This window comes from Drosophila teissieri, chromosome 3L (genome assembly GCF_016746235.2).
Source record: "Drosophila teissieri strain GT53w chromosome 3L, Prin_Dtei_1.1, whole genome shotgun sequence".
Lineage (NCBI taxonomy): Eukaryota > Metazoa > Arthropoda > Insecta > Diptera > Drosophilidae > Drosophila > Drosophila teissieri.
The window spans coordinates 10,783,457-10,793,643 of NC_053031.1; positions in this window are offsets into that span (position 1 = coordinate 10,783,457).

Genomic DNA, 10,187 nt, shown 5'->3' on the forward strand with positions numbered 1-10,187 from the left:
GCCAATGCCGGACTCAGAACCATAACCACATCCACATCCATACTCACATCCATACTCACATCCATATCCACATCCCAACCTGGCAGACGCGGCAGGTAGGTAGCGCAGAAATCGATTTCGGACGCCCCCGGACCGCTTCCCATGTCCAAGTGTCAGCCGGTGCCGGGTTTATGCTCTGGACCGACACTGCGAGAAATCAGGAGAGGTTTGGATGTCAAGAACCTATACCTATAATTATACTTATAAGATAAATGTAAAATAACAATATACATTTTCAATAGGTGGTTATCATAATAGATAGATATCATAATAGATAGATTTAAAATATATAGGTATTATAATAGATAGATATCATTATAGATAGATATCATAATAGATATATAAACATAATAGATAGATATAATAGATAGATATCATAATAGATATACTTGTATCAAATGAACATTTCTTTTATCATTTCAATTATTATAGTATATAACAAATGAACTTGAACAAATCCATTATATTTTAATTGATTAAAATCCCTAAATGATGAGCTGAACTAAGATTTACTATAAGCACGGACTAACAATGTATATTTTTAATTTTGAAACATTATAATTAAGTAAGCATTCAAAATAAGTAAATACTTATAGATTAAAACTTTAAACTTCAACTTAGCGTGACATTTATACAAAATAGATAACTTTGTTTGGTTCAGCAATGTAGAGTTCTAATAAATAGCTTTGTTTTTAAAATGTAGACAGTAATTTTTTGCAGTGTAGTTTGCTGCTAACGAGTGCATCGCATGCGATGGGAACGCGCGGAGGTTTCGGAGAGCGCAGGGGTGTGGGAGTAGCTGAGGCAGAGCAGAGGGTCCAGCCGAGTGGAAAACATTTTGCACTTTTATGGCCCAGATTCACTTGGTCCACGACGATCCATAGAGCCCATAGAGCCAGAAATGGGTAGCAGCAACAACAAGGCGAACGGGGCTTGCCGTTGTTTGCATTGACACATTTTCTATTTTTGTTTTTCTTGGCAAGATTTTCTCAGCACAATTTATGGGTTCCTTGAGGTTTCCTCTTCGGCTGATCCCCGTGCACAAGAGTCCGAGGATTCAACGATTCCAAGGGATTCAGGGATTCGGGTACTCGGCCATTCGATATGCTTCTGTTTTAATTCCTAACAAATATTTTATGCGAATTTGGCAGTTTATTGTTGTCGGCTTTGGCTTACAGTGTGAAATGTAACAAATTTTCCTCGCCAAGCGCGTGTGCGTGCGTGTGTGTGCGTGTGCCGGTGTCCTGGGAAATAATTCAACAGTTTTCCCACCTTCTGTTCGGCCGTAGCAAGTTTTCCTCTTCAGCAACAATTTTCCACTGATTTATTGCCCCAGCTGTGGCCCACCATCTTTATCTATCTGCAAATATGTGGGAGTTTTCTTTCTTTTTTTTTGTATTTGAGCGAGTTAAGCACTTTAGTTACTTACAGTTTACAACAGGGCAGGAATGATATATATTATAAAGTCCATCCAAAAAGTTTCTTTCTAGTTCATTGACAAAAAAAGTTCGGTTCACACGCTGGGGAAACGAAAAACATGTATTTATCTTCCCACTTCTGATTAGTGAATCAGTTTTGAACTGGTTTCATATGCAAATCGAATTTTGCCAACTTTATTTATATATTTTTTTGTTCCTTTATGCATACACATTTTTATCAATTTACATGTGTCGCTGGCTAATTTATTCATTAATTGGAACATGTCGATGACAATTTATGTAATCCTCTTAAAATATCAATGTTCATTTAAATTACACTTCTGACGGATGTTTTGATCATCTGTTTAATGATGTTGGCCTGATTTATGTATCCGATTTTCAACTGAAAGGTTCTGGTTTCAATTACCTAAGGAGAAATAAAACTGAAACCAATATTTGCATAAATTTAGGTAGTTAGTCATAAACTTAGTAGTGACTCATCTGGAGTTTTAATTTAATTAGATGAATACTAAGTGTTTATTTTATGGAACTCCACATAATTACTATATATATTTATGATTATCAGGTATACATCTAGTTAGGCATATCTATGCCATGAAATATTTCTTATAAATATAATAGCAGAGCAGTTTACTTACCAGAAGAAGTGCTTTTTGTTTATATAAGCCTGATATGGAAGAACCGGCGATATGCCCGGTAATCAGCAATAAGTAATCGTGGTATATGTATATATACACATATGTTTCGAATCTAATCAATCTGCATGGCAGACAGCTGTATTATCTGGCCAAACTGGCGACTATTTGAACTAATTTCATTATCTTAATGAGGACGTTATTAAATTATTCACGTTTACAAAAGCGCCAGTCGATTTCATTCGTCTCGTCTCGTTTCATTTCGTTTCGATTCAAGTCCAGTCCAGTCGATTCGATTCGTTTTGATTGGAGTCGATTCGAACACGTTGTCCAATATCAATGACTAATCTACGAATCTATGCACAGGCAGCGCACACGGGTCGTATACGCGATTTCTAGCTCCATTGTACTACATTGTACATAGATATCTGTGTGTGTTGTGTTTGTGCTCCATTGAATAAAACTTAATCAGCATTTAATTAAATGCACAGAGAACAAGGCGACTGCCATTTGGATGTTGATGGTGATATGGTTGAGGGGGAAGGGGGGGAGGTGGTGAAAGGGGTGGCTGGGTGGTAAAAAGCGATTTCGTTGATTATGTAAATCAATTGAGCAGCGAGATAAAAACGCGTCTTTTTTTTGTTTTTTTTTTTTTGTATTCCACCCATTTTGTTTTTGCTGATAAATCGAAATCGTTCTTTGGCATTATTTTCCGTTTTTCTTGTCCCGTTCCTTCCGACAGTTTTTTTTCTGCTTTTTCACTGGCGGCTTTGATGGCTGGTAATGTTTTTTATATAATCACTTTGTCCGTCGTTGTTTGCCTAGCATTTCATTTCATTTTATTTTATTTTCCTTTTTTTTTATTTTTCCGATATACCCATTGTTTTTCTGCATGTGTGTCTAAAGCGAAAATCATGACAGCGAGCCTCTTTTTATGCCCTTTCAAAAGAGTCATTTCACTGACCAATAAAAATGGAAGATTTTTAGAAATATAACAAAACTTGAAAATTCCAAAGTGGCGAAAGGGGCCACTTAACTTAAAATGGCTTATCTATAAAATTATTATTATATATAAAAAGCGTATTTGCAACTTCGTTTGAGCCGTAACTCTTTGGTTCTTGTTTTTATATAACAATAATGGAAACTAGAAAAGTGCTTTGATTTGCAAAATTGAGACGGGTAATAATATGCGCTCTGTGGAGTCCAGATAAATGCCCCAACATATATACATATATATGTATGCACAGATATATATATGTATTTATCTTTATATACATTTGGATTTAGTGCTCCATTGAGCAAATTGTCCACAGGCTAAGGGTACAAATTCAGACAATCCATGCAAATGAAACTGTTTAAATGGATCCGCAAATGGACTGTGGTCAATGCGTTTGTTTTTTATTTACGTGCATAATGTTGTCCACTGGGGCAAGTTACATAATGCCCCATTATTCAGAAGTGTAAACTCAGCGTTGTGGCTCGAAATATCAGTTAAGACAATAAGCCAAATGTGCATAGTTGTTATCATTCAATTGGCATGTAGAAAGTTTCTAGAAAGGTCTTAAAAAAAATCATAGACTCAATTAACTTAACTATTTAAGTTATGACCTAAAATTCTAATAAATATGTGGATCTGATCATTATTAATTTTTAGGTATTGATTTCTTTATAATATATTATATATTTAAAAGGCAAAAGTATGCTTATCACCTACTGGAATTGTAAGTCCTAACTTCCGCTAGGAAACTGAAAACTGCGTCATTTTTGGCTTTTCGGAACTCACATACTGAGTTATTAAAAAACTTTGCATGGCAACACGAATGCGAAAAAATATGTCAAATTTTTAAATACATTTTTTGTTTTGCCAAAATTATAATTGCTCTGTTTTGGTGGAACTGTTGTTTTGATTTCCTAATCAGCAGTGAGTTGCATGTTTCCCATTTTTTTGTAGGTTCAATGTTTCGTATAATTTTTCAAAATCGCAAACATGCAAGTCAGTGAGATTAAGATTCAATGCAATAATAATTTCTAATGCAACTTTTCTTACATCTTTCCAAAGCCACGTAAGCTAATGAAATTGCCCAGAAAATAGTTAATCTCTTTTAATTCAACATAGTATCGAATATTTTGTGCTGCAAAGTGCAAAATGCTATTTCTAGAACGAGTTTTCGCATGGAAACAGCGAGTTCAGTCAGCGTCAGATGTTCAATACTATAGCTATAGCTCCAAAGTTTCGGGGTATACGTAAGTGGATTTCTCCCCGGGAGTATTACTTCCACTCACCGTTTTCTTGGGGTTCTTGGCTGACGTGTTTTCCAGCACGAAGCCATGATGAAATATTGAAGCCGTCAGGAGAGACACCACACATCGCGGCTGACTAATGCGAATTCGGTTGCTATGCGCCGCACTCAACATTCAACTAGCCAACTTTCGACTGATGCAATCTGAAAACAGAGTTTTGTATCCGCTTCATTCCGAAACCTAAAAGATAGTGATACATATTTCGCTATATGGTGGTTCTTTTAATATTGAATAATATGTTCATTTCCGTTGAAAAATCCAGTGATTCATGGACAGATGACATAAAACATGACACACTTCATGATGAGTTTTTCAGAATACCATTATCTTAAAGATATCAAAAGTTCATGCATATGTAAATTATTTTATATATATTTTAGATACATTTTCTTAAATACGTACCACCCTATGCATAAATTATATTTTGATACATTTTCTTAAATACATACCCCCTTATGCATATATAAATTATATAATATATATTTTGCTACATTTTCTTAAATGCACATCACTTTAAGCATATATTATATGTATATATTTTGCTACATTTTCTTAAGTACATACCACTTTATGCACATATTATATATATTTTGATACATTTAAATGTTAATTATTATACTCAAGATTTAATTCCTAATAGTGCCCCTACTTAGAATTAACTTTCGTAGAAACTATTGTGCTGCAACAATTTATAACCCCGTTGAAATACGCACTGGATGAGCTAATTGCAAGATACTTTTCCATTTGCTAAAAAGCGGGGAGGCTCGACATTTGGGTGACACACTTTTCTTATCGGCTGCCATCGAGTATCATGTTTACCCAATGATCTAATCAGTGAGCCACAGCGCTTCTTTGTTCCCCCAAAAGTTGCGAAAGAAGCAGACACTGTGTCTACGCGATTCGGGACATGTTCGTGTGTGTTGATATTCTTGTGGATGATTTTGGGGGACCAACTGGAGGGGCTTGGGTTGGGGGAAAAGTGCAGGGCACTGCTGGAGCTGGAGCTGGAGGAACCACGCCATTTCAGCGTATCTGAAGTGCAAAATGTTCGCGATAAAACACGCGACCTTGCCCAGTCGCAACAACACGGCACAAAGAGCCATAAAACGATGAAGTAGTCGGGTGGTACGAAAAGAAATGGAAGTAGAAGTAGAAGTTGAGTTCTATACGGGAACATGACGCATATTTTCCCTAGAGCCCGTTAAATATTGATTTAATATTCTGCAAATATATTTACACAATGGTGCTGTGCGACTCACCTGTTACACAGTTTGGGCTACAAAAATAGCGAGACCCATTTAGTAGTTCTATTCTACCTTATAAGGCAATGTATCTTTAAATTGTATCTTTAAAAAAAGGCTGTATCTTTCAGCTTGCCAAGAAGTTAAGTATAATTAAATAACATTTTCACAGATGCCGATAATATATTCCACAATGGCGGCAATCGTTTGAAATGCTCGTTTTTGTTACTTTGAACGCAACTGTAGTTCTTCGTACTATACACATATACTATATGCACAAAATCAGTCAGACGATTTGTCGTCGGCGAAGTGGGTTCACCTGGGGCTAGATAACTTTGCTGGGGGGAGGTAATGGAACCACCTCAGAGAGGTGCAGAAAGAGGTAGAGATACAGAGAGAGAGAGAGAGAGAGAGAGAGTGGGGCTCTTTGGGTCAATACTGGTTGCGAAAACTGTTGACTGATACTTAGACGGTCGCAAATTGCCTTGTTTTCGTTATCGCCGTTGCTGTTGCTTTTGCTGTTGCTATCGTATTTAACATCTGGTAGACAAACAGGCGACGGAACGACCTCCATGGAGAACCGATTCCAAGTTATAGGCTAACAAAGGTTGTAGTACCGCTACTCTACAGACTCGGCGTAATATAATCAATGCATTTCATCATTTAGCTGGGTATTTCTGCTAGAATTTAACGTTCCTAACGAATTCGCCACAGTTACAGATACAGATAAAGATACAATTACAGATACAGATACGGTTACAGATGCAGATACAGTTACAGTTACAGCTACAGATACTTATTACCATAAATAAATCTAGAAATGCATTTTTTTATTTCGTAACGCTTTGGTAGGTTAAAAAATGGAATTGACAAGCATGATTTAAGGGAGAAGGAATGTCCGTATTTTAGTGGTCCTATCTGACTTTTCCCGAACTTTGTGATCGATGTCAAAACACGGCGACCTCAATCGAGAGTCGAGTAACAGCGGGTGATTTTGGGAAAACCCAACCATTAACTCATTGTGGAAAATTTGAGGATCATTTCGGGGCACTCTAGGGTCTCTGCTCATCGCAGGTATAGCGCAGACATTCGAGGGCAAGGAAAACCAGAACCTGATGAGATCCTCGCATCAGGTATAGAGTTGTGATGGCCAGCGCAGGAAGGGCGGCACAGGGGCAGGGGGCGTGGGGCGTGGCAGGCGGTCCGCACTTTGGGCTGATGAAATCATTTAGGGAAATAGGAATCATTTGGAAATAGAAATAATTTGGATATAGAAACCATTTGGAAATCTTCACAACGACTGTCTGTCGCCTGGAATCGTTTCCATTTCGCAACGCTCTGCATAAATTACGCTCATCAAAAGTTCGAGCCGTGTGACACTTTATACTGTTTGCATTTATATTTGTTGTTATGCTAAATCTATTCAAGTCTTAATTTAATTGATTTAGTGCGACTAAATGAACCGGGAAGCGGATTGCACCATGGTCTATTTTTGGTTATTGCACAAAATCAATCGACTCCTGACCTCGACAAACTCGGACTTCTTGAGCGCTCCCTGCACTGGGAGAAATAAAGTTTATAAATGAGATAGACAAAATAAAATAAAGAATAAAGAATGCTTAAACATTACAGTTGAAAAAGTTCTGTTTTCAACGCGTTTCATAAGCTAAAGTTAGAAAGTTCTTCATAGTTGAATTATAATTCTTCTTAAATTTTCGTAGCATGTCAAAGCATTATTTCCCTTGTGTAGTGTAGGAGCAGGATAAGGACTTCGAGTTCAGGACTAAAACTCAGACACAGCCAACTTTTGACCTTCGCAGCACACGCAATTTCAGGGGTGATTAGCGCTCAGATGTTGGGCACATGGCACCTACCCCCTCCCGAGTTTCCCATTTCCCACACCCATTTCCTTTAGCTATATTCCTATATACCCATACCCATTCCCATTCCCATTGCCAGTCGAGAGTTGATTCCACGGCTAGACGAAGGGAATGTAAGGGGAGGGGGAAAGGGGCAGGGTCAGAGTTGAGTGCTAAATTGATAAATTGCCTTGATTGGAAAGGAAGTTGCGAGTTGCTTGGGGTTGCATTGTTTTCCCCTCGCTTTCCTGCTTTTCTGCTCTACGGCTCTGTTCTTTTTTTACGGTCTCCATTTCCCGTAGAGCTCCAGCTGGGAGGCTATTAAAGAGTACGAGTCTAGTCGAGTCGAGTCGATTTGAGTCACATCCCTAATTGTGAAAGGGGGTGCAGCTAAGCCATCGTTTCCTCAATCTCTGTTTATAATCAACTTGAACTTGGAAGGTTACACGTCAGTGGTTTTTGTTTTTTTTTGCTACCATGCGTTTATAATCCTATTTGTTGCTTCCAGACGCCGTAATACCTTGTCCATATATACATTATTATATGTGTTATTATATGTGTTAGTTCCCTACTTATGGCTCACCTGACATTAGTCACCTTTTCATTATCAAAATCGATCATTCGAGCTCTTTTACCAGTCTTCTTTCTTTCAGTTGGGCAATAAAAACTGACACACTCATTCAGTTCAAAATTCGATTTGATTTGCTTGATAACAAGTAAGTATTTACTAATATTAGAAAGTGCTCTTTTTACTGCACACATAATCGTAATACACTGAAATGGGTTGGGGATTTGCATAATGGCATGGGGGCGGTCATCAAATTCCCAGCTGGATCTTGACATTGTTGATGGAATCAGCAATGGCACTCTGATTATATAAACTGCCGCTCTTTATCTGCTCCATTGTTGCAGGTCTCACATGACAGGTGTGTCATAGTCAGAATCCAATCCCCAGTCCCATTCCAAGCCATACATATATACATTCATACATATGTAATGCTCTAAACAACGTTCCTCCATCATCATCATCATCATCGTATCAACTGTGTGTATCAAATTTTTGCATAGTTTTCCATGGAACTAATCCACGTTCATCAACCGAAAGAGGTGAAAAACGGGGGGAGGGCGGTGAAAACTAGGAATAGCATGGGATGAATGGCGGAAAAACAAAGGGGTTTGCAGGTGGGGATTGGGGGTGTTGGATACCTGCCACCCAGAACACATGTACATGTCCAGTAATTTCATCATTTCTACGTTTTCTCCAATTTCATGAAACTTTACGTAGCCGTCTAAAAAAAATAAAGTTAAACATGAAATAGAGAGGCAGAGTGGCAGAAAGAGAAAGAGAGAGAGAGGTGATACAAAAAGAAGAAAAGAAAAAGAAAAGAAAAAGAACTCGAACCCGTTGCCAAGCAGAAAATGAACTATTGATGGAAAAAAAAGCTGACGGCGAATGCACAACACAGGCAAAAGGCACAAAAGATACAAAAGATACATGGCATGACTTTGTAGCAGATACAAATACGGGCCACCTTCTCTAACCGAAAATTTCCGAGGGCTTCAGTTACGGAAAAAGTGTTCTTTCACGTTTAATATCTACCAAAATACATAGATATAAATAGGCGAACTAAAATATGAAGCATTGTAGTTAATGAAGAGCACGTTATAGTATGTATCTTCATATTGTAAATGCAATATTTTAAAGTATCTTATATGGAAGGTAAAGTATCTGTTAGATATTTTCATCACTATCTGTATATTTATTACAAATGAACGAACCTATTGGCATCTTCTACTGCAAAGTCACACAATTATCTCCATCGTTATGCACACGCTTAATAAATTTAGAGATAACAAGTTCTCCATTCTGCAGGTTAAGGATTGCAGAAAAGTATCTTTAAGATGCAGCCTAGGCAGTTTCACCTGTGTGGGTGCACGTACGTACGTGTGGGTGCATCTGTGTGCAGAATAAAACAGATGATTGCCCATAAGCAAAACGAACAACAACAAAGGCCGGCCGGGCTCCAAAGTGCTATCTCTCTCTCTCTCTCTTTCTCGCTCTCTCTCTCTTTTTGGGGGCCCTCTCTTCGCTCTGTTGCAGCGGCGAAACAAAAAATAAATAAATAAATAACCAGCTAAAAAATAAAAGAAGAGAAAGACCAACAACAAGCAAACAGCAACACAAACACTTACTGCACACACTCACACACACTCGCACACATTTGCACACACTTGCACACACCAACACTTGCGCACACACACAGTGGGGCACAAATGGGAAAGATATGAAAATGAAACGTTGCCGTTGAGCAACTTGATTCCAATGGACGCGGCTCACTCAGTGAGTGAAAATTGGCAACGGCGCACAAGAGCCGTGTGTGCAGGCAATAAGAAAAAACCAACAACAACAGCAACAACAACGGCCACAAACAACACGGCAACAGCAGCAGCAGCGGTGGCAGCAACAACAACAACAGTAACAGCTGAGGCAGCAACAAAACCCTAGGCATAATACATATACTTACTTACCTACCCACCTAGCTGTATCCCAAGATATATGTATATATGTGACTATCTATCCAACTTGCCACATACATAGTTGCACACAAACAGCGGGCGCCAAATAAATAGGCGCTACCCTGTTTAAACAATGGAAGTCAATAGAAATAGAAT